Source organism: Schistocerca americana, chromosome 5, assembly GCF_021461395.2.
Source record: "Schistocerca americana isolate TAMUIC-IGC-003095 chromosome 5, iqSchAmer2.1, whole genome shotgun sequence".
Lineage (NCBI taxonomy): Eukaryota > Metazoa > Arthropoda > Insecta > Orthoptera > Acrididae > Schistocerca > Schistocerca americana.
This window is the reverse complement of record NC_060123.1, coordinates 226,850,132-226,873,500: the sequence shown is the minus strand read 5'-3', so window position 1 is coordinate 226,873,500 and position 23,369 is coordinate 226,850,132. Positions and strand designations below refer to the sequence as shown.

The 23,369-nt window shown below is 44.2% G+C and overlaps 1 protein-coding gene across 1 annotated transcript in view; it reads left to right on the top strand.

Annotated features, from left to right (window-relative positions):
* Positions 1-23,369, top strand: part of LOC124615694 — a 429,028-nt gene that overhangs the window by 168,626 nt on the left and 237,033 nt on the right. The window contains exon 2 of the mRNA XM_047143726.1: positions 23,208-23,338. The gene's annotated coding sequence lies outside the window, so the exon portion shown is untranslated. The remainder of the gene's footprint in view (positions 1-23,207; positions 23,339-23,369) is intronic.

The following is a 23,369-nucleotide window of genomic DNA, read 5'->3' as shown; positions in this document are numbered from 1 at the left end:
TTCGTACCAGTGCGAATTACCTTCCTGGCGTCGGTTAGTCGCTTGTTCCTCACTTCGGCCAGTAGGGTACTGTGTTCCCTGTCATCCAACCTGGTCAAAAATGAGGCTACTTTAACGGATGCCGGTATCGTGAACCTTTACGACACCCATCTGTGGGTTACGGAGAAACCGCATAGTATGGTGGCAGCGAACCGCCAGCATCCGTTCAATCTCAGTGTGTGGCCGGGGATTATTGGCGGACGTTTCGCGGGACCAGCTATCCTTCCACAACGCCTCAAACATCAGGCATATCTGCACCTCCTACGCGTGACTCTTGCAAGAACCCCCCAGTCGTACTAAACCTCCAGAAACGTTTCGGTTTAGCCGGTGAGTCGCTAGAGGTACAAGGACGTACAGTATAACTAGTCACTCTTTTCCACCCGAATTTTGCGTTAATTAAGCCAATCCGTCTTTAAATTGACTTTGTGAGCCACCGCGAAGGAATTCTCCTTACCTGTTACGTGGAGATGCTCTCGTAGTTTTATGTCCGCACTCCCCTTGCAGAGCCGTAGCAGCACCGTCGGATTCTGAAAGTGCAACACTACTGTGTGTTTTACGTAATGAAGCGGGAAGAAGATTTTTGTACAAATAATTTTTACACGGGATGTCACTATGATTCATTTATTTAAGAAACGCCGTAAAATGAACAAAACACTAAATATAAGCTAACTAATAACGGCACGAGAGCATGGTCTATCACATGATTAGATCGAAAGGCATCCTATCGACGACTGCCGACTGTGCTGCAGTCTGTAACTTGGACATACAGTCGGTACGGTTCGTATAAGATCGTACCTCTTCGGTTACGCAAGAGTTGTTCATTTATGTATTAATATCAAAATTTCCTGGGGTTTTAAAGTTACTGATAGTATTTGTGACTCGTAAACACCTCCTAATATCTGAGTGGCAAAAGGCAACTTTTGTTAGCAAATGTTTATCGATAACAATCACTTGATTCGCGGCAGAATAAATGCGCTCTCCGTACTTATCTCGTTGCTGACGTCACGAGCGAGTTCTGCCTCGGGACCTCATCCCACTGTAAGTGTTGGAACCTACCGCTCGCTCCTTACTCCATAGGTACTGCAGCGCTGCTACATTCACTTCAAGTACGTGACGTAACAAAACTGGAAATAAAGTAAAATGCGCTCTCATATGCAAATAAGGGGTACCTTACAGCGTACTTGATTGTGATGACGATGTTCTTGTGTCCCACCACAGTTACTGTTAATGAAATGTGATCAGTCTTTTGTGCGATTCCGTTGTATTTCTCTGCGTAGGTTCTTGTACCGTCTTGATCGAGGGTGGTGTGGATACCAGTTTTCTTCAGGTTGCTTCTCTCTTCAGTTAGTTGTAGTATGGTCTGTTCTATCCAAGACTTTTGCATTTTGTGGGTGTTCTGATGTCGGAAATAATGCCAAAATGACTTCCGTCATTTGGTCCCACGTTTGTGACGGTAGTGCATCTTTATGAAGACTGATGTTATGGAGTTTTGGTCTTGCAAGCTCACCAAACTTTACTTTCATCGTGAATGTGTGTCCAACTTAGACGTTTTGCGCACAAGAATCGTACTGTTCCATGCAACTTCGAAGTTAGGGAAGAGTACATTCGTAGCTGCCGCACCGTTTCACTAGCACGCTGTGATTCATGTCGCAACAGGACTGCGTTTGCAGGAAATCCAGAACACGCGTACACTCTTGTTACAATTCGCCGCTCGCGTTGATGGCCCAGAATTGAAATCTGCTTCAATTTGCGGAAGGGTTGCACTTCTGTCACATTGAACGATTTTCTTCACTCATCGTTGGTCCCGTTCTTGCAGGATCGTTTCCCGGCCGCAGCGATGTCGAAGATTTGATGTTCTACCGTATTCCTAATATTCACAGTACACTGGTGAAATGATCGTGCCGGCCGAAGTGGCCGTGCGGTTAAAGGCGCTGCAGTCTGGAACCGCAAGACCGCTACGGTCGCAGGTTCGAATCCTGCCTCGGGCATGGATGTTTGTGATGTCCTTAGGTTAGTTAGGTTTAACTAGTTCTAAGTTCTAGGGGACTAATGACCTCAGCAGTTGAGTCCCATAGTGCTCAGAGCCATTTGAACCATTTGAAATGGTCGTTCGGGGATGCTGTGTCCCATCGCTTGTGCACTGACTGTAAAACCACGTTCAAACTCAATTAAATATTGACAACCTGCATAGCATCAGCAGTAAAAACCGATCTAAAAACCGCGCCATACATCTGTTGTCTTACGTAGGCGTTGCTGACCGCAGCACCGTATTCTGCCTGTTTACATCTCTCTTCATTTCATGACTGAGCTGCGAGTTTGTGCCCAAATAGTTTTGTTTATTGCTAAAACCATGCAGGTGAAAGTTTGCCTCGCCAGATTTCACAAAACTTGCCAGAAAAGCGTCCTCCATCTCAATTCTGCCCTGTAATGTGCAGAAGTTGCGCGTGCTCACTTTATCTCTCTGCCGTAACTGCTGAGCCACTTGCAGCTTATAAGGGTTAAACTTCAAATCCCGTTTCACAATCCTCTACAAAGACGTACGAGGAATTTGTAATGTTCTGGAATGGAGACGGACAGATGGCTGTGGGCTTCGTTACAGAGCTGCACGAACCCGTCGGATATTTTCCTGTGGTCGAATTGTCGGTTCAGGCCCCTAACGCTTGACACTAGTTATAGAACCCGTTTTATTCACCTTCTACCTGGAATACAGTAATGACAGTCTCTTTAATGGATCATTGCGCTTTTCACAGCCGCAGCTTTCAGCGCACGATCGAACTCATCCACTGGTTTTCTCATTTTGAGAGAACTGAAGGGCGATCTGTTTAATTGTTAGAAACCATTCAACGGCCCAGATCACATAAAATACTTCTTTACTTAAGACAGCCGGTTTCAACAGACTATGCTGTCATTTTTCAGGTCTTAGATGTTGTTATAAAACATGTTCATCCGGCCGCAGTGGCCGAGCGGTTCTAGGCGCTTCAGTCTGGAACCACACGACAACTGCGGTCGCAAATTCGAATCCTGCCTCGGGCGTGGATGTGTGTAATGTCCTTAGGTTTAAGTAGTTCTAAGTTTTAGGGGACTGATGATCTCCGATCAGAGTGCTCAGAGCCATTTGAACCATTTTCTTTGTAAAACATGTTCGTTTTCACTGACCTCACCCACAAGATGTTAAGTGGATAAAAATAGCACATTTTAAAAGGTTTAACGTAGCTAAAATATTTAAAAACATAAAGCTCCTTGTGAAACAGGCTATGTCCGTATAAATATTGCTCACAGTTGCTTGTTTGCCTCATACAAACACGGTACACAACAGTACAACTGTTTGCATGTGCTAGACGTATTCTAAACAGTGCACTGTTGAAACCGGTTGTCGTCTATAAAGAAATACACTGCTGGCCACCGTAAATGCAACACCAAGAAAGACAAAAGTAGCACAACAAAATTTATTTTGTAGATAACATGTTGACCAAGTATCAAACGATTACTTTTACAGACGTCTGTGACATGTGGTTCCTGCCAGAATCAGTAGCCAGAGTAGCTGCCATTGTTGGAGATCACCGCTGCCACACGTCTCGGCATTGAGTCAAAGAGACGTTGGATGTGTTCCTGGGGTACAGCAGCCCAAGCAGCTTCCATACGTTGCCAAAGATCATCTGGTGTGGCAGCTGGGGATGTAATCTGGGTCACTCGTTGAGCAACCATGGACCACATGTTTTCTATCGGCGAAAGATCTGGAGAGCGAGCCGGCCAGGGAAGCAATTCAATCTGGTTATTGACGAAGAACCTTTGGACAATGCGTGCCACGTGTGGTCGCGCATTATCCTGTTGAAATATGGCTGTGGCCGAGCCCTGAAGGTAAGGAAGGACAACTGGCTCCAGCACCTCGGATATGTAGCGCCGGTTATTTAAAGTACCGGCAATGCGTACTAGTCCTCTCTCCACGGTGTCTCCACACTCGAATCCGACCATCGTGGTGCTGCAGACAGAAGTGTGCCTCGTCAGTAAAGACAACGTCATTCCATTCTGCCGTCCACATCCGTCTGTCATCACACCATTGGCGAAAGAGACGTCTGTAGTTCTGCGTCAATGGTAGACGAAGCAATGGACGTCTTGCGGACAGACCACTCTGCTGTAAACGGCGTCGAATGGTACGCGCAGGCACTGGATGATGTGCTGTGCTATGGTTGGGGATGTCACTGAGCGATCCGTCACTGCCATGCGCACAATTTGCCTATCAGCACGTGCAGTGGTGCACAGAGGTGAATGCGATCGACCACGTCGGTCCGTCGTACCCTCCTGCATCCAACGGTCACATATCCGCATTACAGTTGTTTGGTTTCGTCCAACACGACTAGCGATTTCTCTGTATGATAATCCACAATCTCGGTAAGCCACTATCCTTCCTCTGTCGAACTCGGATACTTGATCAAACGATGTTCGCTGTTGTCTACGAGGCATAACTGATCGTCTTGTGAAACAACCACAAGGTAAACACACGTGCCGAACGTGCACTCGTCGAAATCGCCAAGCCTTAAATGGCGCTATGAGGTGGCGCCACAGGCGCGCGTGATGTGCGTCTGCACTGAAATTCTAATCAGTTGCGTATCTCATCGCTGCAAACCCATGGTGTAAATTTCACTTGATTCGGATGCTTCCTTCAGGGTGTTGGATTTACGGTGGCCAGCAGTGTATTTTATGCGATCTTGGCTGTCGGTTGTTAAGAACCCCTCCACTGCCTCAGTATGCACCTGCACTGGCCAACGTTCCTTACTGAACATATGTGTGCGTCCGATCATATGAGGTAGGCGGCTAGAGCACATGTACATCTATGCACGGTGGCTATCTTGTAAGCGTACTCTCATATCGCTGGCTTATCTTTGCGGGCAGCCGCGTCTGCAGGGTCGAGCACGGGACACGGAACTGTTGTGTAGTGTGTAGCTCTGCATGTGAGAGGCATTGTTAGTATGGAAGTTGAAATGTTTCTGCAAGTGCTATTACAGTAAAGTGATGAAATATGGAAATGATTCAGAGGAAAGTGCGTCAAGAAGTAATTGAAAAGCGAGCAGTGCTGCCGATAACGTATTTGTGTGTCCTCTCGTTGCGTGTCGTACCGTACAGTATCAATTATCCGTGCCGTGTTCGGTCTCTCAGAATGAACTAATGTGAATTAGCAAAAATTAGTTACTATAAAAGAGTGCAAATAAGTGCCAGTGTCTCGCAGCGAGCGTGAGAACGTGCGTTTGGTCATTGCGTTTCCGCATCAACAATAATCAGCCGCGCCGCGACTGTTACGCGCACGCTCGTACACGTGAGAACTGAGCACTGAAAAATTAACTTTACGAACAATGTTACATCATTACTAGTGTCACGGATGACTGGTACCAAAAGAAATCTGTCTATGCGTGACGAGCGTAGGAACTTTCGTGCGACCATACGGCTTCCGCATCAACAACAATCACCCGCGTCGTGTCGGTTACGCGTACGCTCGTCCAAGTGATATTGTGGGCAGATAATCATCAAGATTGTGAATTGAGATAAATATTTACGACTTAGAGTGTAAACAGTGCAACCTGCGATTTTCTTTAATCGTCTCAGAATATAGTTGTTCATACCAGACGTCAGACAGTGTTGTGTTTTAACGTTGAGTGGCTCCCCTAAACCCGCTTGCATATTTCGATAGATAATTTCGGGCAAGCCAGCAGCAGTGTGGAGCAGAACAATACGACCGCCGCGGGATTATCAGGTACGTGATGTGGACGGGGCGCACGGTCAGGGAACGACAAACAGTTTATGGTACCCCACCCATTTGTCTTGAAAGGAGGATATAAGATGAACATCAACAAAAGCAAAACGAGGATAATGGAATGTAGTCGAATTAAGTCGGGTGAGGCTGAGGGAATTAGATTAGGAAATGAGACACTTAAAGTAGTAAAGGAGGTTTGCTATTTGGGGAGCAAAAGAAGTGATGATAGTCGAAGTAGAGATGATATAAAATGTAGACTGGCAATGGCAAGGAAAGCTTTTCTGAAGAAGAGAAATTTGTTAACATCGAGTATAGATTTAAGTGTCAGGAAGTCATTTCTGAAAGTATTCATATGGAGTGTAGCCATGTATGCAAGTGAAACATGGACGGTAAATAGTTTGGACAAGAAGAGAATAGAAGCTTTCGAAATGTGGTGCTACAGAAGAATGCTGAAGATTAGATGGGTAGATCACATAACTAATGAGGAAGTATTGAATAGGATTGGGAAGAAGAGATGTTTGTGGCACAACTTGACCAGAAGAAGGGATCGGTTGGTAGGACATGTTCTGAGGCATCAAGGGATTACGAATTTAGTATTGGAGGGCAGCGTGGAGGGTAAAAATCGTAGAGGGAGACCAAGAGATGAATACACTAAGCAGATTCAGAAGGATGTAGGTTGCAGTAGGTACTGGGAGATGAAGAAGCTTGCACAGGATAGAGTAGCATGGAGAGCTGCATCAAACCAGTCTCAGGACTGAAGACCACAACAACAAACCCATTTGTACTCCCGGGCGTGTTACTAACTGATATGGTACAATTTCCCATGGGCCACAGTGTAGAAGAAAGAGAGAAGATCGAAAGACGAGTGACTTGTCTCATTAGTATTTTGTTTAGAAAGCGCGTTAGTGCCACAGAAATGATCATCAGATGCCTCTAACAGACGCTTAGAGAGAGAGAGAGAGAGAGAGAGAGAGAGAGAGAGAGAGAGAGAGAGAGGGGGGGGGGTGGAGATTGTTTGTGCATCAGAGACGTTTCTGCTATAGAGCGTGGTTATAATTAAACTTTCGTTACGTGAGAGATCCACATGAAACATGAGTAATCGTAGGACAATGAAACTCTGCAGAAATATTCGTACGGACCTGTAGAAGAGAGACAATGGATAAACCACTGAAAGAAACACATTTCAGTTTTCACATGAGAGGATAACATTTGTCAGTCGTAAAATAGACATGTTGTGCTGTGGGGCGATCGGTGTGGCTGAAAATTAGCACACTTCGTATTCTGCGATCGCAGTGTAGGCACTTCCGTTGTTCCAAGATGACTGGGCTCGACAGTCTTAATCTGCCATCATCCTATGTAATACGGGGTTTGGACGGACACTAAAATTCATACCACGGGTTATATAAAATATACAAAATTTCTCATACCTTATTGAACTTATTATAAAAGTACCTTCTTACATTACATGAAGTCAAAGCATGAAAGGCACTCCATATGTATACATGTTCAGAAAAAATCCAGTCGATAAAATGCACACAGATGACAAAATCCTCGTATCGCCCACAACCGTAGAGGCAGCAGACCCGCCACGAAGTTACGTATCTCGCCGTTGGATGGTGTGTGTAGTAGGTGCTAGATGATTACATGCTGTGGTTATAAGCAATGAATAGCAGCGCACCAGAAAGCAAGGTGGATTTTTCAACGTGCCACTGTAACAATTGGGAATGGCACCTGGCCATACATGTAAAAAAACTACCGTGTGCTTGTTGTCGTTGGGATCTACAGTCCAAAGACTGGTTTGATGCAGCGCTCCATGCCACTCTATTCTCTGCAAGCCTCTTCATATCCGAGTAAATACCGCAATCTACATCCCTCTGAATCTGCTTAGTGTATTCATCTCTTGGTCTCCCTCTACGGGTTTTACCCTCCCCCACGCTTCCCTCCAGTACTAAATTGGTGATCCCTTGATGCCTCAGAATGTGTCCTACCAACCGATCCCTTCTTCTAGTCAGGTTGTACTACAAATTTCTCTTCTCCCCAAGTCTATTCAGTACATCCTCATTAGTTACTTGATCAGCATTTTTCTGTAGCACCACATTTCAAAAGCATCTATTCTCTTCTTGTCTAAACTGTTTATCGTCTACGTTCCACTTCCACACATGGCTACACTCCATACAAATACTTTCAGAAAGGACTTCCTGACAAATCTATACTTGATGTTAACAAATTTCTCCAGAAATGATTTTCTTCCTATTGCCAGTCTAAATTTTATATACTCTCTACTCCGACCATCACAGTCGTGTTGCTGCCCAAATACTAAAACTCATCTTCTACTTTAAGTGTCTCATTTCCTAATCTGATTCCCTCAACATCACATAATTTAATTGGACTACATTCCATTATCCTCGTTTTGCTTTTGTTGATGTTCATCCTGTATCCTCCTCTAAAGACACCATCCATTCCGTTCAACTCCTCTTCAAAGTCCTATGATGTGTCCGACAGAATTACAGTGTCATCGGAAAACCTCGAAGTTTTTGTTTCTTCTCCCTGGGCTGTAATTCCTACTCCAAATTTTTCTTTTGTGTATTTTACTTCTTACTCAGTTACCGACTGAATAACATCGGGGATAGGTTACAACCCTGTCTCACTCCCTTCCCAACCACTGATTCCCTTTCATGCCCCTCGACTCTTATGACTACCATATGGTTTCTGTATTTTCGCTCCCTGTATTTTACCTCTACCACCTTTAGAATTTGAAAGAGAATATTCCAGCCAACATTGTCAAAAACTTTCTAAGTCCAAAAATGCTATAAACGTAGATTTGTCTTTCCTTAACCTATGTGGTCGTAGGGTCACTATTGCCTCGCGTGTTCCTACATTTCTCCGGAATCCAAACTGATCTTCCCCGAGGTCGATCTCAACCAGTTTCTCCATTCTACCGAAAATGATTAGTGTTTGTATTTTGCAGCCGTGTGGGCTTATGGTCCATATAAAATCAGTAGCAATTACATACTGTGCGCTTTTCGACAGCGAGAAAACAACAGTAAAATAAAAAAATTAAAAGCCTATATCTTTAAATAACACAGCAACGTGACATAAAAAGAATGCTAAAGCGACCAGACCTGGAGGGTTCCCGCGAAATATCACCCAGCCAAAAAAGGGGGCGGGGTGGACGTGAGCAAAAACGACACGGTGCTGAACTTACTTCAGAAGTCATCTAATCCGGAGGCAGATGCAAGCCTTACTGGGTGCGAGATGTGTACTACAGAATCAGTGTAAATATACCATAAAAAATAATGTAGAAGGGGGTATGCCGCCGGCAGCGCAGTCATGTGCGGCAAGCTTGTGAGTATCAGCAACTCTGATAATAAAATTAAAACAATTTGGAATATTATTAAAAGAGAAACAGGTCAACCAAGAGCACAGGAAGACAGTATTACCATCAAATTGAATGAAAACTTTACGAACAAAAAGTCAGAAGTTGAAAATATGTTTAATAATCATTTTCTAAATGTTGTGGATATAGTAGGATCCAGGTGTTCATTAGAAGATGCTAGGCTGTTAATGGAAGAGGCCATACCTACGCAATTTGATACAATTGAAATCTCACCCACTTCTCCCTCTGAAATTAGGAAAATAATAAACTTGCTTAAAAGCAAAAACTCACATGGAATTGATGGCATTTCCAGCAAAATACTAAAAGCTTGTTCTCAACAGATAAGTAAGATTCTCAGCCACCTGTGTAATAGCTCTCTGGAACAGGGCATTTTCCCTGACAGACTGAAATATGCTATTGTTATACCTTTGCATAAAAAGGGGGATAGATCTGATGTCAACAATTACCGTCCAATCTCCCTTCTAACAGCTTTATCCAAACTTTTTGAGAAAGTAATGTATTCAAGAGTAGCTTCACATATCTGTAAAAAAGAAGTACTAACAAAATGTCTGTTTGGTTTCCAGAAAGGTTTTTCAACAGAAAATGCCATATATGCTTTCACCAGTCAAATTTTGAATGGTCTGAATAACCGAACACCACCCATTGGGATTTTTTGTGATCTCTCAAAGGCTTTCGATTGTGTAAATCATGAAATTCTGCTAGACAAGCTCAAGTATTGTGGCATGAGTGGGACAGTGCACAAATGGTTTAATTCGTACCTAACTGGAAGAGTGCAGAAAGTTGAAATAAGTAGTTCTCATAATATGCAAGGATCAGCACATTCCTCAAACTGGGGAACTATCAAGAATGGGGTTCCACAAGGGTCAGTCTTGGGTCCTTTGTTGTTCTTAATATATATTAATGACTTGCCATTCTATATTCATGAAGAGGCAAAGTTAGTTCTCTTTGCTGATGATACAAGTATAGTAATCACACCTGACAAACAAGAATTAACTGATGAAATTGTCAATACTGTCTTTCAGAAAATTACTAAATGGTTCCTTGTAAATGGACTCTCACTGAATTTTGATAAGACACAGTACATACAGTTCCGTACAGTGAATGGTATGACGCCATTAATATATATAGACCTTAATCAGAAGCATATAGCTAAGGTAGAATATTCCAAATTTTTAGGTGTGTCCATTGATGAGCGATTACATTGGAAGAAACAGATTGATGATCTGCTGAAACGTTTGAGTTCAGCTACTTACGCAATAAGAGTCATTGCAAATTTTGGTGATAAACATCTTAGTAAATTAGCTTACTACGCCTATTTTCACTCATTGCTTGCATATGGCATCATATTTTGGGGTAATTCATCACTGAGGAATAAAGTATTTATGCAGAAAAGCGTGTAATCAGAATAATAGCTGGAGTCCACCCAAGATCATCCTGCAGACATTTATTTAAGCATCTAGGGATATTCACAGTAGCTTCTCAGTATATATACTCTCTTATGAAATTTGTTATTAACAACCAAACCCAATTCAAAAGTAATAGCAGTGTGCATAACTACAATACTAGGAGAAAGGATGGTCTTCACTATTCAAGATTAAATCTAACTTTGGCACAGAAAAGGGTGAATTATACTGGCACTAAAGTCTTTGGTCACTTACCAAATAGTATCAAAAGTCTGACAGATAACCAACAAGTATTTAAGAAGAAATTAAAAGAATTTCTGAATGACAACTCCTTCTACTCCATAGAGGAATTTTTAGATATAAATTAAGAAAAAAAATATTTAAAAAAAATAAAATAAAAACACAAAAAAAATAAAAAAGTTGTTATATTAACTTAAGTATGTTGTTAAATTAACTTAATTATGTCATGTATTGGAAAATTTGACTCGTTCCACATCATTACGAAATATCGTATTCATGATCCATGGAACTAGTATTAATCTAATCTATCATGTTCGCCACCAACATGCGTGGACGATACGAGGATTTTGTCAGCTGTGTGCATTTTGTCAGCTGGATTTTTATCGAGGCATGTAAACTTTTTATGCTTAGATTTCATGTAATGTAACTGGCAATTTTATACCAAGGTCCATAAGGTAGGTGGAATTTTGTTTATTTTTGTATAGTCCGTGATACGAATGGTACTCTCCCTCCTCCCCGTATTATTATCTTTATGTTGTCCCCTTTAGATCAGATGATGCCAGCATAAGACTGATGAAACCGGTAGTCTTACAACAGTAAGTGACTATGCTGCGATCGCAGTGTACGAAGTGTATTCATTTTCGTTTGTTAATTGCGTACTATGTTTACGCTTCAGGTTATGAACGTTGTTCAGTGTGACGACCATTTGCACCCACAACAGCTTGAAAGTTTGTACGGATACCATTTCACAACTTTTCGGAGCACTTTACGAACGAGGGAACACGCGATGTTCAGCTGTCGTGACACAGCTGGCACACTGCATGAGGATAGCACAGTGCATCCATCATTCTAGGACATGGTGCATTTCACAGTCAGCCTCTCCCAGGACCAATTCCCAAATCGCCAGTTGCAACGATACCTAACGGTTACGGCTGAGTGTAGTTGCCCTTCCAAACAGCATCCCATACGAGCAAAATAGTTGCGACTTTGCTTGATATTACTCCTAACATAGTTACTTAGGCTGTTCACGGTTCTGTTCGAAAGAATAACTCGATGTAGTCGTAGGGTCGAGCCGCAGACGTCTGTTTTCATGCTCTGCAGCTAATTCACTACAAATAATAAACTGTAACCGTGATCCTGCAGTCAAATAATCTACGCATTGGCTAGAATTGCGAGTTAATAAAATACACATAAATACAAAATAAAAATTAAATGAATGACTTAATAACAAGGGTTCAATTCTAACGCCTGTAATTGATGTCGTCGACATAGAATTACGTTTAATAATGTTTAGTCAAGAAAGAGCATCTCAGATAAATAGGAATGGCCCTGCGGTATTAGTTACGATACAGACATAAAATGCCCTTAGCAAATGCAGTTAAGTTAAGTCTAGAGCGTTACAAGAATGATGATAAAATCCCCAAACTAAATAGTCATCAAAGACTCAGGTAAACTAAGTCAATTTCATGATCACAATACACGATTCACCAGCTCAAAATAGTTCACAGTTCAACATGATGATCGACAAATTAACACACGCAATACAAAGAATAACAACTCTCACTATGCCCAGTTCCGTGAGACAAATGGAAAAAGTTAGTCTTATTTGGAGCACATTCAGATCTCTTGTGAGTCCCTTCAAAAGTTAATAGTATTGTAGCAACGGTTCACCATCTAGAATCAGTCGCCTACACGATCGAATCACGCACGTTACCTTGGGCAGTAGTGCCTTCTTCCAGCATGTCATGATTTCTCCCTTGACTTCTTCACTCGAAAATTCCCATAGTTCTCAGCTACTGTCTGCTTTTCCATTGGCTGAACGCCACCCCACAAAAAATACAACGTTCTTAAGATGTGTAGACGTGATAAGATTCAATTTGACCGCTTCCCAAACTAAACTAGTATATTACGACCTACTCAAATAAATAAATGCTATAAATATTCGGTCACACTCAGATCATTCGCAATAATTACACGCAAATGTTCGTTCATAAATAAATAACCTAGTATTCCTACGCAAGTGCGCTCACGTTAAAAGAGAACAAATTGTCGTTAAATTTTATTTAAATAATTATTTACACCTTCTTGATAGAAGCATCTTTTCAGTTGTAGTGTCCGCTGACGCAGCGATTGACCACTTTTAAATTAGCAGAGTTTTTAATAGCACTTGCAGTCGACATTGGAATAAAGTTACTGGCAAAATAGTCGACTATTAGTGAAGTAAACACAGATTTATGGCGAAATATGAGGTATTTATGCTGTATTCATTTGCTGTGTAATTTCGCAGAATAAAATGTTCTGACAAACATTTGTGTAATAAAAAAAGATCCAAAATACCTAATAAATAATGAAATAAAATAAAGATACGTAGCTTTCTGAAAATGATAACTATACTGCAATACCATCGTATGTTGGAATAGCATGAAGCGTTTAAATGTTGTTAATTCAGAGATAAAAGTGTGAAAGCGTTTATTCGCCGTAGGAACAAAATTGGAATAAATGATCCCTCGGTCACAATTTTTTAGTCTTATTTACCAGGTTTCATCACTTCTAAGAGTGCCTTCATCAGAATTTAGACATTTGAAGTGGTCTATGACATAATTACAAATTTTTTTTCTCTAAGCTGGTCGTAGGTTGTGTTCCTAAAATGAACAGCATAGAGGCAGAAGTGATGACACTTTCTGCAGGACCTGACCATCATTTTGCAGGACAATGCTCAAGCACGTACTGTGCAAACTGTTATTGATTTGTTTGACTGATGGGGCTGCTAAGTGCTATACCACCTACTACACTCCCCTGACTTAAGCCCTCGTAAGTTCAACTCGATTTTTAAACTGAATAAACACTTCACGGCATTCGCTTCAGAACTGCTACAAATTCCCCGGGCAATAGACCGCGCCGCTCGAACTGTTAACACAACTGGCACTGCTAAGACTAGCCTACGACTTCCACATCTCTGGCAACGGGTTATACACAATGCTGGTGACTACTTTGAAGGTCAGTAAAACTTTGAAACACGTATCTATTTTGTACGAGCTGTGAATAAATAGTTGCCACTATTAAAGTTCCAACCCTCGTATAACAAACGTTACTATTATTCTACATCTTTAGTCTTCATTTTATCTCGTGGTAATAATTAAACTGAAGATGTTTGGAGTGCTGCAGGGCGGGCTATATACATCACAGGATGCTGAAGTATCGTAGGTGTGCTCATTAACTGGTGTCCTTGCGGTATATGCTGAAAGAAATAATAGTTCCCCTTTTTGCCAGTAGGTGAAAATATGGCGCTGTAGGCATTCAGAATTTTGCGTGGGTGCAAGAAAAGGGGAGAAACAGTCAGACACATGATAACGGTGATTCAGGCCAAGTGAAGACGTGTGTTCGATATGGTCGCCCTGCTCAGCAACATCGCTGCATCCGTAATACGGTATGGTCGACAGTTACTCGCTTCATATTCAGCGTAATCATAGCAATATGTCATCATATGCTAGTATTCAAATCAGGCAGAGTCTGGATACATCCCTGACAGACATGATCTTTCATTTATCAATACAACCAAAAGATTTCTTGAAGCAAATCTTTCACCTGGCAAGCGAAATGTTGTGTCGCCCCATCTTGCATTAAAAATAGTGGTGTGGACAACGTTCCGTTCTTGCAAAGCTGGAATAAAGTGCTGCACAAGGAGGTCCGTATAACGTGCAGGTGTCGCTGTACACCTGAAATCTCCTCAAAGAAAAGTGGACTGGTAATGGATGAGGTTGTGAGACCACGCCACACAGTCACATAAGTTGAGTGCAGTGAATGTAACGGACTAGAACCCGATGTGCGATAGTTCTGTGCATTCGCGACATTGTCCATAGTAAAACGTTCGTCGTTCGTCCAAAGAATGTTCTCTGACCACATTTCATCCATTTCCATTCGTGTCATAAAAGGAAGGTCAAATTCACGGCGTTTGTAGCCTACCTTGGGATTTCATTTGGTGCAAATTCTGAATCTTGTAGCGATACCAGTGTACAATGGGCCGCAAAATCTTTTTAACTGTTGACCAGAGGAGTGTGGATTCCCGTACACAGCTCGAGCACTGGCTGCAGAATTTGAGGCAAGTGCTGTACGGTCGGCCATAGCTGCATCAACTTCATAATCTTCCATGGGAAAGGGATGCTTCCTCTCCACCTAATTCAAATTTCTTGGTCATATTTTTTAGCCCATTTATTGACATTGGGCCCGCTCGCAGCTATTATTACCCATGATACTCCTGCAATGCATCACTGCTATTGCTGCCGTGCTGATAAAACAACCTTACCAGTAGTGCACAGTGTTTCTTCGCAACAGCCATTACGTTTTGTACGGAAAACTTAAAGCTTCTTAACACTTTACACCAACAATCACTTCACAAAAGAAATAAACACGGATTGCCAAGCGGCAAACAGCACACTAACGTTACAAAAGGAAACATTTCACATTCTGTCTGCTTACAGCGTCACATTTTCAACCGGCGGCAGAAAGTGGAACTATTTTTCCGCGTACTCCATGAATTCTCCGATTAGTGAACAAACCTAATGATGATTCAGCGTCCTGGTATATATACAATCCGCACTGCAGCAATCTGAGCAACGTCTGTCTAATTATGACCACTCGGTACACATTTCCAGCCCTCTGCCGCTAGAGAACTCCGAACTGTAGCGTGAAAAATGATAATGTGTAACCTGTGTCAGAGGGTGGGGAACAGCATGCTATAATACAGTTTCGAGTTGGAACAGTTCATCCAGAATGGAGCACCCTGTCCTTCAGCATGACAATGCGAGACAACACATGAATGTTGCATTATCTGTTAAAATCTGATGCCTTGGGTTCACTGTCATCGATCATCCTCCATACGGTGCCGACTTGGCCCCCATCCAATTTTCAGATGTTTCCAAAACTTAAAGAATACTTTTACTTCAGTAGTGACGAAGCAGTTAAGCAGAGGTGAGATTGTGGCTCCATCAACAAAGTCAAACATTCCACAGTGACTGGTCTCGTTGGAAGAAATGTGTTCATGACCGGGGTGACTATATGTTGAATAAAGATGTAGAATTTAATAACGTTTGTTTCATTTTAAACGTTCAAGAGATTTCACATAGAAAATTCGGAGGCATTACTTTTCAGCAAGCCCTCACAGTTCAGTGGATGACTTTAACTACTAAATAATTAATAATCGTTTTAGCTTCTGTATTTTCTCTGTATACTAAACCAACTGTTTCACAATAATCATTCAAGTTCCGCAGTTATAAAATTTCCACCTGCTCACAATACTTCTAAAAATTCCAATTACTTGCGACAACTGCAGAAACATGTCTGACTTTACGCCACTGGGTTCCAACCTATCTGAAACCTTTGCCCTTGAGTGTAAACAGCTATTACGTAGTACCCACCCCCACCCCTCCTCCAACTCCCATCCTCTACATCAACAACATCGGCACCTAACTAAATTATGGAATCAAAAAGGTCTTTCTTTGTTCACTTTTATTTTAAAAAGATGAAATATAAATGATATTTAGGTTTTGCAGGTGTTTTGTTAAACAATGAACTTGTGAATCAGTAAAAACAATCAGTAACAGCCCTTCTTTATAGAATGTTGAAGCAGTTCACAGTGTATCGCAAGTGCTACCTACAACTGATTCTCAGAAAAGAAAGCTGGCTATCCACGTTGAGGATAGACATACACTCCTGGAAATTGAAATAAGAACACCGTGAATTCATTGTCCCAGGAAGGGGAAACTTTATTGACACATTCCTGGGGTCAGATACATCACATGATCACACTGACAGAACCACAGGCACATAGACACAGGCAACAGAGCATGCACAATGTCGGCACTAGTACAGTGTATATCCACCTTTCGCAGCAATGCAGGCTGCTATTCTCCCATGGAGACGATCGTAGAGATGCTGGATGTAGTCCTGTGGAACGGCTTGCCATGCCATTTCCACCTGGCGCCTCAGTTGGACCAGCGTTCGTGCTGGACGTGCAGACCGCGTGAGACGACGCTTCATCCAGTCCCAAACATGCTCAATGGGGGACAGATCCGGAGATCTTGCTGGCCAGGGTAGTTGACTTACACCTTCTAGAGCACGTTGGGTGGCACGGGATACATGCGGACGTGCATTGTCCTGTTGGAACAGCAAGTTCCCTTGCCGGTCTAGGAATGGTAGAACGATGGGTTCGATGACGGTTTGGATGTGCCGTGCACTATTCAGTGTCCCCTCGACGATCACCAGTGGTGTACAGCCAGTGTAGGAGATCGCTCCCCACACCATAATGCCGGGTGTTGGCCCTGTGTGCCTCGGTCGTATGCAGTCCTGATTGTGGCGCTCACCTGCACGGCGCCAAACACGCATACGACCATCATTGGCACCAAGGCAGAAGCGACTCTCATCGCTGAAGACGACACGTCTCCATTCGTCCCTCCATTCACGCCTGTCGCGACACCACTGGAGGCGGGCTGCACGATGTTGGGGCGTGAGCGGAAGACGGCCTAACGGTGTGCGGGACCGTAGCCCAGCTTCATGGAGACGGTTGCGAATGGTCCTCGCCGATACCTCAGGAGCAACAGTGTCTCTAATTTGCTGGGAAGTGGCGGTGCGGTCCCCTACGGCACTGCGTAGGATCCTACGGTCTTGGCGTGCATCCGTGCGTCGCTGCGGTCCGGTCCCAGGTCGACGGGCACGTGCACCTTCCGCCGACCACTGGCGACAACATCGATGTACTGTGGAGACCTCACGCCCCACGTGTTGAGCAATTCGGCGGTACGTCCACCCGGCCTCCCGCATGCCCACTATACGCCCTCGCTCAAAGTCCGTCAACTGCACATACGGTTCACGTCCACGCTGTCGCGGCATGCTACCAGTGTTAAAGACTGCGATGGAGCTCCGTACGCCACGGCAAACTGGCTGACACTGACGGCGGCGGTGCACAAATGCTGCGCAGCTAGCGCCATTCGACGGCCAACACCGCGGTTCCTGGTGTGTCCGCTGTGCCGTGCGTGTGATCATTGCTTGTACAGCCCTCTCGCAGTGTCCGGAGCAAGTATGGTGGGTCTGACACACCGGTGTCAATGTGTTCTTTTTTCCATTTCCAGGAGTGTATGTTGCAAACCAAGCTCCCTCTGCCCCATTCCTGTCCTTAGCAACACTTGTTTCACCTATACGCTGCACCCCCAGTCAAAATCAACCAAGTTAAAATATGTGCTCTGTACTTATTGTTTGTAAAACATATGATTGCTGTACTGTTTTAAGACTTGAGGTTGGAAGTGGTTTGTCTGAGCAGTGTCGCTAGTAAAAATAACAGTAACAGTACTGCGAAGCCGCTACAGAAATTTCACAAGCTGCGAATTGTCGTGAATAAAACAGTGACCCGAATATAGAATAAATTTCCTTTACTTTACGTGAATGGTCAGATTACCGGTTTCGGTCTACAATGACCATCTTCACATCTGTTTTATAAAAACTGTTTTATGAAAACAATGTCCTAATGTACTGCAGCCATAGTGACAACATCAAATGTTAAATTCAAAATCAGCCTGATTTCGCATTTAACATTTGACGATGCTACTATGGCTGCAGTACATTAGGACATTGTTTTTGTAAAACAGATCTGAAGATGGTCATTATAGACCGAAACCGGTAATCTGTTGACAGAAAGTTTGAGACCATAGACGTAAAGTAAAGGAAATTTACGCTACAGCAAAGTTGTAGCCATTGAATAGTTAACTGTTGTGTTGTGCTGTGTAGTCAATTATTTAGTTTATGTGCTGCGAAGTGAATAATAAAGCAGCTTGTGGTGCATTGCACGAACTACCCAGAACTCGGTTTCCAGGACATATTTATGCCTATGTGGCGTGTATGTCTCAATATTGCTGTCGTAGATGCTTTGCACAAAGTAGGAAGTCTGTGTGCAGCGGGTGGACTATACGAGGAAGACGACATTCATGCGCTGCTGGAAATTAGTACTCCTGGAAAGGCGACGTCGATTTTGATCCGATGATGGCATACGCCACCTCGGGGACAATAGATGTACTGATTATGATTTCAACGTCGTCCGCCGACACATAGCATAGTGGCATTGCTACCAGAGTGCATCTGTTACACCTTTCTCTGGGGAATGCTGAAAGCCAGAAGGATCAGCGTGGTGCTGGTATAAGTGGAGACGTGAACGTAGTCTCACACACACACACACACCACACACCACACACACACACACACACACACACACACACACACACACACACACACACGGCTCTGGATGTCCATGCTGAACAGACGCGACCAGGCAGCGGTGGCAGACAGTAGTATTGATAAGAGAGGTTGTGAGGCCAGACGTGCCAACACGAACTGTTGCGTAGCGGTTATTAGTAGTCGGACTAAGGCACGCGCACCTTTAGTCTGTCTTCCGCTCGCGCCACAGGATCGACGTGCACGACTCGACTGGTACCGTCAGAGGATCACTTGGAGGATGGGGAGTGGTACGCCACTGTCTTCAGCAGGGAAAGCAGATTCTACCTCCACGCATGTGATGGTCGTCTGCGCATACGATGTAGGCCTGGTGAGTCCTGTCAAGTAGACACGCTGGCACTACCCCAGGGGCCGGCCGGCCGGCGCGGCTGCAGCAGTACAGTGTGTCCACATGAAACCTCCATGATATCCAAATACACAAAAAAAGGGAGTGGCCGAGCCGTTCTAGGCGCTCAGTCCGGAACCGCGCGACTGCTACGGTCGCAGGTTCGAATCCTGCCTCGGCCATGGATGTGTGTGATGTCCTTAGGTTAGTTAGGTTTAAGTAGTTCTAAGTGCTAGGGGACTGATAACCTCAGATGTTAAGTCCCATTGTGCTCAGAGCCATTTGAACCATTTTTCATACCCCCTATACTAATGATTCCAACCGATTTACCCATTCATTTTGATTTCTGTTTCCAACCAACGTTCCGTTTGCAATAACAATAAATGAGGTAGGGGAGGGGAAGAGAAGATGGACAGAGCAGGGAGGAAGAAATGGATAGAAAGAGTGTCAGATAAGAGGTGTACGGGCAGCGGAGGGAGGGGAGAAAGGTGATGGACAAAGAGAGGGGGGAGGAGGAACAGATTGGCAAAGGTAATCGGAGAGAGATTGGGGAGAGAGATTGTGGGAGAGAGAGAGAGAGAGAGAGAGAGAGAGAGAGAGATTGGAGAGAGAGAGAGAGAGATTGGGGGAGAGAGAGAGAGAGATTGGGGGAGAGAGTGACAGATTGGGGGGGGGAGAGAGTGACAGATTGGGGGGGGAGAGAGAGATTGGGGGAGAGAGATTGGGGGAGAGAGATTGGGGGAGAGAGATGGGGGAGAGAGCAGGAGGAGGAGGAGGAGATTCGGACGTATATCCAATTCTCATAAATATTTAACAGTTGCGAAACTTTGCCAGGTTCGCTAGTAATCTAACAAAAACAAGAACCTAGTCTAAAAGCCTCGCTACTCCTTAGGGAGCTGCTACGACGCGTGCACACCGCAGCACCCGGTACTGGGTCGAGTAGCCACTTGTAGGTGCTGTAGCGCACGATGGTATTAGGCGCGGCGCGGCGCGACGGCCAATATTTATGTCCAGCGGGCGGCTGTCGGGTCGTGTTGGCCACGGCCGTTTCGCAACGCCCACGCGGGCGGCCGGCCGCCGGCGGCCTCTGTGATCAGCGGCGCGGCTCGGCGCGATGCGAGCAGGGAGACGGGCGGAAATGTCGATTAGGCCGGACACGCTTTCCACTCTGCCACCAGCGAATGGGCGCGGGTCGCGGCCGGGCTCCTGCAGCAGCGCATCCACTCTGTCTTAGTGCTCCGCCGCCGAGGCTGGTGCGTTTTAATACCGGCGAGTGCGTAGCTGCGTTTCTTCCCCCACCTAGCACCCTCGGTGCTTGCGAGTAATGCCAGCAGGCGAGAGTCTTTTGTAGCGACTCACTAAGATGGAAGACAGCTTGGCCTGCGAAGTGACGTTCCATAAGCGCCCTCTGAGCGACGAATCGAGAACGGAAGCGCCCCCACTGCTTTGTCCATCCTTCACCCCGTCGTAAAAACAGAGCAGTGCCTGAGCTGCAGCAGTACAGTGTGTCCACATGAAACCTCCATGATATCCAAATACACAAAAAAAGGGAGTGGCCGTGCGGTTCTAGGCGCTACAGCCTGGAGCCGAGCGACCGCTACGGTCGCAGGTTCGAATCCTGCCTCGGGCATGGATGTGTGTGATGTCCTTAGGTTAGTTAGGTTTAATTAGTTCTAAGTTCTAGGCGACTGATGACCTCAGAAGTTGAGTCGCATAGTGCTCAGAGCCATTTGAGCCACAGAAAAAGACTGGAGACACAGATACTGGCTAATTGTTGCATCACGTAATGTAATTCAATAAGTGTTGTATACTGGGGGCGTCCACTTTGACGTAAATCTCGCTACCGCTGAGAAAGAGTAGTACAGGTATGATGACTAACTGAAACCCTCAGCTGCCGACAGGTGTTGTTGATATACCTCGATGTGGACAGCTGAAAATGTGTGCCCCGACCGGGACTCGGGATGGGCAAATGTCTATAAGGTACATTACATACGTAGAATTGTGGACAGTTGGGAATGTGAGTCTCACGGGAAGCGTGAATGGGATAAGTCCCTGCAGTCGCGCTATTCATCTGTGTCCTCGGTGGCTCAGATGGATAGAGCGTCTGCCATGTAAGCAGGAAATCCCGGGTTCGGGTCCCAGTCGGGGCACACATTTTCAGCTGTCCACATCGAGGTATATCAACAACACCTGTCGGCAGCTGAGGGTTTCAGTTAGTCATCATTTATTCCAGGGAAAAGCTGCACGGTCATCAACAGTATTCTGTTCTTTCGAGAACAGTTACTGTCTTCATATCTAATACAGGTATCCTGGTAGGAAGGATGCATGGGTTCTAGGGCAGCACACACACACACACACACACACACACACACACACGCACACACACACACAGAAAAAAACCAGTAAAATATATTACTCAACTTCGGTAACGCTGGCTAGAACAATTGTAAATGCAGGTTTAGCCTATCTGTCCAGCGTTCCATGAACACTAACTAAATAATATTCTCTGAACTAAAGTCGTGATGTACTATTCGAAGAACAATTGCAAGCTAACCGTACTCGGTTAAAGCTCTAGGCAGGCGGTCTCTGTCCATACACGATAATTCTATTGTGTTCTGTCTCTACTGAAGGCTAACCACTGTCTATTTACCGGCCACTGTTTCTCTCTCACTCGACGACTTGAAGAAACGACGAACGTCGTGCAGAACTCTCTAGCGAGACTCGGACAGACTTACAACTTGCAACTGACATCTTCCGCTCGTGAACATTTACTTTACAGGTTCCTTTCACTGTCGTAACACATCACATGCATACTGTACTGTTTACAAAATATGACTATGCATTTTATGTGTTACGACAGTGAAAGGGACCTGTGACCACTGGAGACAGCGCCACAAGTTCCTCCAAAAAATCGACACACAACAAAACACACACACACACACACACACACACACACACACACACACACAAACTGTCGTATTAAGAAATGACTGGTAACAGTAAACTTGGAGTTTCCGTATTATGTTTCATTTGTGTGTGGTTTCAACAAAGTGTTCTCACTATAGGCTACATGTGATACGCTTTCTGGCATAAAATGACACCAAAATAGTGTGTATTATCACGTGCCTTGGGCCTTCTGCAAGTAAATAAACAGGAGATGGCTTCCATTGATAAATTCCTTGATTCTTTCTGTTTACTGAAATCTCTCGTGATAGTCTCGAATGACGTACACAAAGAGATATTTATTTGTTCATTCTGAGTGAGTTACCACCACGTACACCAAGTGTTAATATTTTTAAAGCTTTCCTGTATTTCCTAGATTGTTTTTAATGCCCTGATGTGCACATTGACCCCCTTTTCTCGTGGTGTACTCGAGTTGTCCGTCCGACGCTGCCTGTCTAGCGTAGTTGTCTACAACGACTGTAGTGGTCATGTCATGCCTTTGTGGCATAATGAAGAGAAAGAGGAGAGGATGAACCTAGTCGGTATATACGTGCCTCTGAAGCGCCCCCTAGATCTCCTGAACGAACAGAGATAGCTATTTTTTTTACACGATTTGTGCTTACGGATTCCGTGTTCATTCCCACAGAGCAATTGCAACGTCTCCGAAAGAGTCATCATTCTCGTGAACGATGGATTTTTCTTTTCGATTTTTCTGTACGTTTACGGTCATAGATGAGAAATCGTACCTTTAAAATATATTTAAAAAGAAACAATTTCTGTCATATATAGTTAAGTGTTTTTTAATATGAAGTGCCTTAAGATTTTGTCGTTTATCTGCAGGGTCGCTGCGGACAACCATCGGAGGCAGACCACAAAAAATACGTCATACCAGCTAACACTTGGCTACGCCCTGGATTCTAAGCGACGTTCGCTTCTTACCCCGCAACGGATCACGTAACGCGCGCTGAAAGGTGAGTTGCTGCTGCTGTAAATTACGTCTTC